We start from the raw sequence: 10,290 nt of genomic DNA on the forward strand, positions 1-10,290 counted from the left end.
AGAAAATTCTTTTATGCAGCTCAGCAAATGGGTCAGTTACTAAGAAATGAATAATACACTCTTCTGAGGTGGTCAGATAATGGATCTCTGACATTTCCTAAATGGGAATTTGGCTTGAGCAGTTTTTGGAGCACTGATGGTTGGCAAAACAATATACTCCATCATTGAAAAATGGAGTTTAAATGACCTGTATTAGTCTGGGTACGTTAGAGAAACAAATCCACAGAAATTCATGTATAAGAGAATATTATATAAAGGGTAAGTGCACATCAAGAAAACATCCCAATCCAGTGCTGCCCAAGCCCACAAGTCCAACATTAACCCATTTGTCCAACACCAATGCACAAAGTCCTTCTCCATCTTACAAAACATACACAATGATACGAACTGCAGGAGGAAAGCCAAGTCAGTGAAGGTGTAAGCATCTCAGTGCTGGCAGGGATCTCCACACAGGTGCTCTAGCATGCAGGGATGCATCGGGGTAGGTCCATGTGGCTTCTCCTCAGGGATGTCTTGCAGGTAGTGAGCCTTGCCAGCTGAAGCAGGGAACTGGCTAAGGCAGCTGCACCCTGGTCCGACCATCACAAAGCAAGAGACCCGAGAACTAGAAAGGCGAGGCTCACTGAGCTATTTCCCCCCTTTGCCCTCCAATGAACCCCACATGTGTTTATCGGCCAGGTTGGCTCAATAAACTTTAACTATATCATGACCTTATTCCAAAGGAGGATCCTGCCAGTAGATGCAGTAGCATTTAATAAGTGCTATTGCATAAGCTATTTAAGACCTCGAGGGTTCTGCAACAAAGCTATGTGGATTTGATAAGAGTTTCATTTGAAATATTTAATGCATAGGCATTCTGATAAGTCTACTGAGTATTAAGTTGTTTCAATACATTTTCTATTCTCTGCTAACACTTTGGGGGTCCAAATGTATTGACAACTATATTGCTTTGCATTTTAGCTTCTTCCTTAGTAATGAAATCTTTCTAGAGTAGAACTGTAGTTTGCTTTTCTCAGCATTTCCCACATATAACCAGGCTCCTCAGATACTGTTTATTCATTTCTATGAGATATTTAAAGAATGAATCGAATTTTTGGACCTTCAGTTCCATAGCACTGTACCAAACAATTTAAGCTTTGGGAGCAGCTCTATTCCCGCAAGCGATCTTTCCATCTCCGGGACAGGAAACACTGCGGTTCAAATTAGAGAAGAGAATAAGAAAAGTATTAATGTCTTCTGGTTCTAAACTCAATTTTTATTTGTCATACATTTGGGGCGTATAAACAGTTATAAAGTTGGATTTCAAAAGTATGCAGCTATAAGGATTACTAGTTTAAAATCAGGAAATGCATGCTACAGGATTACATCCTTTCACCATGTTTATTCAATATGTATGCGGAGTGAGTTGTCGGAGAAGTTGAGTTATATGAAGAAGAATGTGGCCTCAGGATTGGAGGAAGGCTTATTAACAATCTTCCATATGCAGATGAACCTCACTGAGAGGACGGAGGACTTGAAGCACTTGCCGATGAAGATCAAAGATTGCAGGATGGATTACAAATCAATATATAAAAGGCCCAAATCCTCCCAACTGGACCAATAGGGAACATCTTAATAAATGTTGAAGTTATCAGTGATTTTTGTCTTGCTTGTATCTGTACTCAATGTTCATGGAAGGAGCAGTCAAGCGATCAATAGGTATCTTGCATTAGAGAAATTTCCTGCACAAGAATTCTTTAGAATATTGAAGAGGAAGGATTCTATATTGAAGCCCAATGTGCACCTAACTCAAACCATGGTGCTTTCCATTGCTTCAGGTGCATGTGAAAATTGGACATTGACTAAGGGAGACCAGAGAAGAATCAATGCTTTTGAATTGTGGTGCTAGAGAAGAGTATGGGACTGCTAAAAAGGACAAATGGATCTGTTTTGGAAGAAATATGGGCAGAGTGCACATTAGAGGCAAAGATGGCAAGACGTAGTCTTCCATACTTTGGACATATTGTCAGGAGATAGCCATGCCTGGAGAAGGACATCATGCTTAGTAAAGTAGAGGAATAGTGGGGGGAGGGGGGCAGCAAAGCTCTCCGTGAGATGGACTGACACAGTGGCTGCAACAGATTCAGACATAGGAACAATTATAAGGATGCCCAGAACCAGGTGAGTGCTTCGTTCTGTGTGCATAAGGTTGCCACTGTGGATCGGAACCGACTGGATAGCACCTACTCACCAAAGAATTATTTTCCTTCTAAAAGATGGAAAATGACTTTTAAGCTCTTAGGTAAGTTGCAAGGCCCTTAAGGCTAGCACTCGCTACTCCAACATTTACCACTTATTTTTTCTTCGTGATGTATTTCAGGGTGACTTTCAGCATCTCATATTCACAATGCAAACTGAGGATCAGGAGCTTTTCTTGTCACAATTTTTCATTCTCTAATTTTATTTGAAAACTCTTGAATAAGGCATTATGACTTTATTTTTTCCTATAGATCTTAAGACTTTACATATTAAGAAGAAATGAATTTCAGTTGACTTTATTCAGAATGAGCCTATAAGACAGAGTAGAACTGTTCCATGGGATTTTCAAGGGTGAATTATTTTCTGTTACCTAGGCATTAGTCTGGCTAGACTAGAAAAACAAATACACAGAAACTCATATGTATATGAGAGAGTTTTATATGAAAGATAAGTGTACATTAAGAAAGCATAACAACTCAGTGCTGTCCGGGCCCGTAAGTCTGACATTAGCCCATGCGTTCAACACTGATCTGCAAAGCCCTCCTCAAACTCACAAAGCACACACGATAACTCGAATGCAGAAGGAAAGCCGCGTCAGTGACTGTGTAAGCATCTCAGCACTGGCAGGGGTCTCCACACGGCTGCTTCAGCACCCAGAGCTGCATCAGGGCAGGTCCTTGTGGCTTCTCCTTGGGAATGTCTTGCAGGAAGCAAGCCTTGCTGGCTAAAACAGGGAAGCAGCTGAAGCAGCTGCACCCTGGTCTGACTTTCAGAGAACACGAGTCCAAATAGGCAATGTTCGCCGAGCCATTTATCTCTCTGCTCTTCAATTAAATTGCCCTTTAATTAATCCCATATGTGTTCATTGGCCAGGTTGGCACAATAAACCTTAACTATCACAGTGAGTAATAGCAAAATATTGCTGATGCAGCCTAAACTTAAAGTAATAAATCACGAGCCTCTAGAAAAAGTTATGTTCAAGCAATTTTGGTCACTTTAGTAAGGTTTGGTAAGGAGCTACCGTAGTGCTACCCTTAAACCAGCTAGACTTTTAGAAGATTATAGAAACAACTGGAAACCAAGCCAATGAATCAGCGGTAGTTGGTGGAAATCTTTAAATCTTTGGTTAAGGATGTCTTACAAAGACTTATGACACTTCGATAAAGCTCTGCTCAGTAGAGGAGAGATGACAGATAAATAGGCTTTGGACCCAATTTTGCACTTGGAATCTGCCGAGCTGTCAACGTGTCCAGTAACTCACCCAGAAGTGACTGTCAAACTGGAAAGTTTTCCTAATTTCCATTTTATAAAAAATGATTAGCTAATAATTCTTTAGGCTCATGCTATGTCTGCTAGGGCATATTGTTTGATTTGCAGCCTAAAATTCAAACTGAAAAAAGGGCAAAGAGATGAAACGAATGAGAAGCAGTTCCGATGAAAGTTCTTTGAAATGGGTTCCAGTAAGATGATAGATGATAACATGTTCTCCCACAATTCATCTGTACACTTTTCCAACTGCAGTGGCTCGCATATTGCTGTAATTCTGTAAACTATGCCAGAGGTATTTCATACATCAGCAAGGTCCCCGATGGAGGGCAGGTTCCAGTGGAGTTTTCAGACACATTAGGAAGAAGTGGTCCTGTTTGGAAAGTTTAGCACTGAAAACGTACAGGAATCGCAGTGGAGTATAGTGACATAGTGCCAGAGGATAAGCCTGCATGTTGGAAAGTACTGGAAATACAATTGTAGAAAAGCTGCCTCATTGAAATAGAATTGGCCTCAGTGGCATGCACAGAACACAAAGACTCTGAATGGTGCAACACCAGGAAAGGGATGCATGCTTGTGTCCTTTCATCAGATGTGTTTGTCATCTGCATCCTGAGCACATAATCCAGGAAGCTGAGCTATCAGAAGGATAGTCTCAGAATAGAAAGTAAAAATCAATTATAACCTGCTATATGCAGTTGCCACAAGCGTCCTTGCTGAAAGCCAAGTGGATTTGAAGTACTTACTGATGAAGATCAATGATGGTAGCCTTCATAGGGATTTCAAGTTAGGAAAAATAAAGCAAACATCCTCATAACTGAGCCAATATGCCACATCATGACAGTCAAACAAAGGTTTGCAGTTGGCAAGGATTGAATTTTACTTGGATCTACAATCAGCATCCATATTAGCAGCAGTCAAGAAATAAAATGCCTTATTATCTTTGGCAAATCTGCTAAAAAAGACTTCTTTAAAGTGTTAAAGAACAAGAATATTATTTTGAGGAGTAAAGTGAGTCCAATCGTGCTACAATATTTTCATTCACCCAATATGCAATCAGGAAGACCAGAGGGAAAAAATAATGTATTTGAATAATAGTATTTGCAAAGAGCAAATCTATCGTGGAAGAAGTACAGCTACAATGTTCCTTAAATCAAGCATGTGAAGACATTGTTTCACACACTTGGACATGTTATTAGGAGGGACAAGTCCTTGGAAAAGGACCTCATGCTTGGTAAAGGGTCAGCAGAAGCGAGGCGACCCTCAGTGAGATAGCGTGGCAGTGGGGTGTGCACGGCCCAGCACACACTTCGTTCTCATGTAGGCTGGGTGGCTTTGAGTTGGAACTGGCTTGGCAACGCCTAACAAACAGAACAGATGCGTAACGTTCCCTGGTGGCATGCGGCTACTAATTGTCAAGTCAGCAGGTTTAACCGAAAGAGCGGCTCCAGGAAAGAAAGATGCGGTAATGCGCTTCTTTAAAAATTCCAACACCCATTTCCCTTGACTCAGTTCCCTCAGGCATATAACAACCCTGTCTAAGGCTTCTGAGGTTATAAAACTTTACAGATAAGATAAATCTTATTCTCTCTCTGAAGGACTGATACGTTTGAACTGAAGATCTCCTGCTTGATGGCCTGTGCTAGTTAAGGTGTATTATGCCAAGCTGGCCAATAAACACATGTGGGATTAATTGAAGGGTGGAGAGATAAATGGCTCAGAGAGCCTTACCTTTCAAGTTCTCAGGTCTCTGGCTCTCTGATGGTTGGACCAGGGTGCAGCTGCCCTTGCAAGCTCACATTCCTGAGGAGAAGGCACACATTTTGCCCATTGAATCTTTCATTATTGCAACAGACCTGAAGTTTTTCTTGAGTTCTTTCAGTTTAAGATATGCTGAATATGTTCTTCCTTTTTGTTTGCTTTTCTTTAACTATAGGTCTTTGCACGTTTCATTATATTTGACTCTGTCTTCTAGAGCTACCTTTTAAAATATTCTGTTCAGCTCTTTGACTTCATCCTTTCTTCCATTTGCCTTAGCTACTCTGTCATTAAGAACAAGTGTCAAATCTCTTCTGACATCCACTTTGATCTTTACTTTCTTCTCTCTTAAAAAAATCATTTTACTGAGGGATCCTGTAGCTCTTAAAACAATTCGTACATCAGTTCTTTCAATCCTATTTGTACATATGTTGCCATCATCATTTCAAAATATTTTCTTTTTTCTTGAGCACTTGATATGAGTTCCCCATTTTTCCCTCCCTTTCCCACCCTCCCACTCTCATGAACCCTTGAGAAATTATAAATCATTGTTATTTTCATCTAATACACCATCCACTGTCTCCCTTGACCCATTGTTTTCTTTATATACTATGTTCTTAATGCCGCCCTACCACTCACCAGGTCTTCTGTATTTAGTGTTCAATGCATCACACCTCTTCTTGAGATGTTCTCATGATTCACACAGAATATACACACGGTAATATTTTGGCTCTTGTGGAGTTACCTCAATTTTCTTAATTTTCAACCTGGACTTTCATATGAACTATTGTGGGTTCCTTCCACCGTCAAACCCCGACCTGGTTTTAGCTGTTGATCTTGAACTTCTCCATGGTCTTTTCTCACAGGTCTAGCTAATTTGATTTCTGTCTTCCATCTGGAGAAGCCCACATGTCCAACCAGCCTTTGTGCTGTTAAAAAGGGTATTTGAAATGAAGGAATGATTGATTGGTCTTGCAAAATTCTACCATGCAATCTCTAATTCCATTTCTATCACCAAGACCACATTTTCCAAGTACTTTAACTTCCTCTTTGTTTCCAACTTTTGAATTCAAATCATCACAAATTATTAAGGCATATGAATTTTATGTTTCATTCATTTCAAACTGAAGAAGGTGGTAGAATTCTTCAATTTCCTCATCATGAGTTTTTGTGGCTGGTGTATAAAGTTGAATGATATTTGTATTTATTGGATTCTCTTGAAGGCAGATGGATATTATCTTATCACATGCAGGATTGTACTTCAAGATAGAGCTTAAAATGTCTGTTTTGAAGATGAATGCATTTTTCTTGAATGTCATTTTCAGCATAGTAAACTCTATCATTTTTAAAATTCACAATAGCCAATACTAGGCCATTTCAGCTCACCAGTGCCTAGGATATTGATCTTTATGAGTTCCATTTCAATTTTTGATGACTTTGAATTTTCCTAGAATCATATTTTGCACATTCCAAGTTCTGATTATTGGTAGATTTTTGAAGCTGTTTCTTCTGACCTTGATTTGTGCCCCATCAGCAAATGAAGACCCCAAAGGCTCCCTCCCACAGGCTTTAGTTACCTACCCTCAGTGAGGTTGCCTCTACTTCGATAAGGCAGTTCTTCCTTAGTCAGTTTTTAAGAACCAGGTGACCTGAAGGGCTCATCTTCTGGCACCATTTCTGACAATGTTCTGCTTCTGTATATCTGTCTTTCATTGTCTGGCAGTGGTCTGGTGCTATGCACATGGTCTGCAGCCACTAACTCCTCTGAAATGCTGTGCATTCTTTCAGCATCGTCTGTTCTGAGTCTGGAAGCGCTGCTGAAGCCTGTTCACTCCGGGTGACCCTGCTGGTATTTGAAAGGCCTGTGTCATAGCTTCCAGCATCACAGCCACCCAGAGGCCACCACAGGGCACAAAGCTGACAGACAAGTGGTGGGTAGAATGAGAAGCCTTTGTTTATTTAGGTTGTAGAATAATTTATATTCTATGCCCTATAAATGAACCCTCAATGACATAATTTTGTGCATTATTTTTTGGTAGATTTTTCTTTCACAGTCTGAATAAGAGACCCTGGATTATTTTTAAAAGAAACTATCACATATATTTAATAGTATCTTTACTGAACACATAATAGCTATGAACCAAATATTTGTTCATAACCTTTATAATTAAAATTTGTATAAAATCAATTATATGAGGGGTCTTCATACAGTGCCTGGGAAAATTGTACTAAAAGATAACGGACTTTTTAATGAACGATTTGAACCTCCTTGTGTGCAAACAAAAAAGCTGGCAATTTTAGCAACAGGCAACTTCTACTGAGTGATGCAAAAGGGGAACTGAGCACCGTTGCTGCAGGCTGCTCTCTGCACCCTTACTGATCTTAGTATGTGTTCATGCTCTAATAGGGAAGGAAAGCTGTTGCATTTTCCATAACTGGTGCATATTTTCACTAGTAAGGGTGTTAGAGCATTTAGATCAAGAATCCATTAGAATTATTTTAGTAATTTTTATCTAAAATGAATTAAAGGGAGGAATATAACAATTGCGAACCAATCCTTGCTCTAGAGCTCATTCTGCTTCAGCTCTCTGGTTGGCTCTGCGTTCACTCTATGGATTGATGTTACAGCAGAGAATGTGGCTGTCTTCAGTCTGTATTAAATCATAAAAATTAAAAACAACAAAAGAAGCACAAAAAACCCCATCTCAACTCAATATAGAAGTTTTCCTAATGGCTTCTCAAGCTTTTCTTTAAACTTAGATGTGTGCTTTCTTATTAAATAGTCAAAATGGAAGCTGTGATTAACTAAACAACCAGTCAAGTATCTTCACCCAAAAGTTAATTCAGATGGCACAGCAGGTGTCTGGAGGCTGCCCTCAACACATCGAACAATGGATTGTGTTGGGAAAACCTGCTGCACAAGGTCTCTTCAGAGTATTGAAGACCATGGGCTAATATCAGACTTATGAACTTGATCTGGACTGGGCTGGGTTGTTTTCTCAATATACAGTTGCTCTGTTGTATACACATATGACTGCCTGTGAATTTGTTTCTCTGGTCCACCCAGACTAACACACCTCAGTGAGATAGATTGACGGTGACGTAACCTACGGGCTCAAACAGAAAAATGGTGAGAAAGGCTCTCGACTGGACAATGTTTCGCTCTCTGGTATTTATGCTTGCTATGACCAGAACAGACCCAAAAGCCCCTGGCAGCAGCAGCAGCAATGTCAGGAGAGAGGTGGGAAGAGAGGCTGAAAATGCACTTAGCGAGTCCTGTGCTCTGTTAGCAGGAGTTGTCATGGAGTAAGATCATTTTTTCTGCATCTGTCTCTGTTCTCAGGACCTCAGTCCAACTATTTACTACACTCAGGATGGTGATAGCACCATCATTAATTTTTTCCTATCTTAAACACACAATGACCACCTCTTTTTAGTTTGTGAAATGTAATCCTCTAAGATTTCTGTGCATAGGTGACAAGAGGCATTTCTTTATTACATTGTCTTCTTTATTGTCTCTTCCTTGAAATAACCAATAGTTAGAAGCTGTAAAGATGTTCTTTCACAAGATCCTTCATGTTCAAAACTATATACGTTCGCACACAGACATAATCAGTGGGAATTTCTTTTCTGTGCTTATTAATTATTTTTTACAAGCTGAAAGTTCTTTGAGAATAAAATTTACTTAAAACATCTTCTGTTTCCTAACTAATGTATTTCCACTGCTCATGTAATCTCAAGCCACTGAACAGCTAACTCTATTGCTGATCCTGTCTTGACCCTTGCAATCAGATATTACTGACCTTTTAGAAAAAATGAATTTTCCTTGGCTACCACTGTTTTACTGAAAAATAAAAGATAAATAAAACTTTTTATTATTCATGATGCCTTGCTAAAATGAAACTGTTCAAAGCAAGAAATTATAAGCACCTCTTAACTGAAAGAAAAATCTATTTAGCAAATATATAGTTTAAAAAGAGAGAAAAGTTTTAACTAAATGTACATGAATATAAACATCATAGCTTTCCTGATTTTTAAAGTTTTCCCTCTAACTTAAAAAATTCTTCTTTTAAAAGTTATTTCCAACTTCTCTTATATAGATTTCATTGTTCAAGTCCACTAATAAAAATGATTGTCTTACTGATTAAAAGAAAATTGCACTGCTGTCTTCCAAGTACCTTAATGAAGTAAATGATATTCTAATCACTGCATCTAATTAAAATAGTAAATCACTTTACAAAAAAACAGCAGCAACAAAATCCTATGTTATTCTGGAAGCCTGATTACAGCATCCTAAAGCAGAGTTGCTACATGCACCCAGGTCAGCCAGCCTCGCCAGGAGAGACAGGTGAGAGTTTCTACTCCGTAAAGAGGTGCGGTCTCAGAAACCCACTTGGCAGTTCGGTTCTATGCTATGGGATGTCTGTGCATCAGCATCAACTGGATAACCGTGAAGGTTTTTCTTTCTTTCTTTTTTTTTTTTTCACTTTCTGCTCTTGTAATGATTTATAGTCTGAGAAACCCACTCTAGGGTTGCTATGCATCAGAACTGACTCAATGGTAGAGGTTTGGTTTTGTTTTTTTGGGGGAGAGGGGGATGTTTTTTAATATGTGCTAGCAGTGCTTCTCAAGGAACACTGATGGTGTAATGGTTAGTTGAAGGGGTGAAAACCACAGGGTCAGCAGTTTGAAGTTACCAGCTGCTCTTTAGACCTGGAAAGAGGCTCAAGCTTGGAAACCCAGGGTTCCTGTAGGGTCCCTCGTAGTGGTGATCAACTTGATGGCAGTGAGAGTAATGTCATTAAAATGATGAGCTTGCCTACTACTCAAAAGAAAAGAGAGCCCTCTATTCTAGATTCCTTAATCAAAACACAGGGTGCAGTTATCTGGACCACTCAGTCAAAGATCCTGTGCCTTCAGCTCATCCTTGTACCAAAGGAACAGTTATTCCGGATCCCTTGAAGATGTGTATTCACATCTATTTCATTTATTTGAATGATTTAATGAATCATGAATTTTTCTGCTGTT

The sequence above is a fragment of the Tenrec ecaudatus genome, chromosome 8 (genome assembly GCF_050624435.1).
Source record: "Tenrec ecaudatus isolate mTenEca1 chromosome 8, mTenEca1.hap1, whole genome shotgun sequence".
NCBI classification, from domain to species: Eukaryota; Metazoa; Chordata; class Mammalia; order Afrosoricida; family Tenrecidae; genus Tenrec; species Tenrec ecaudatus.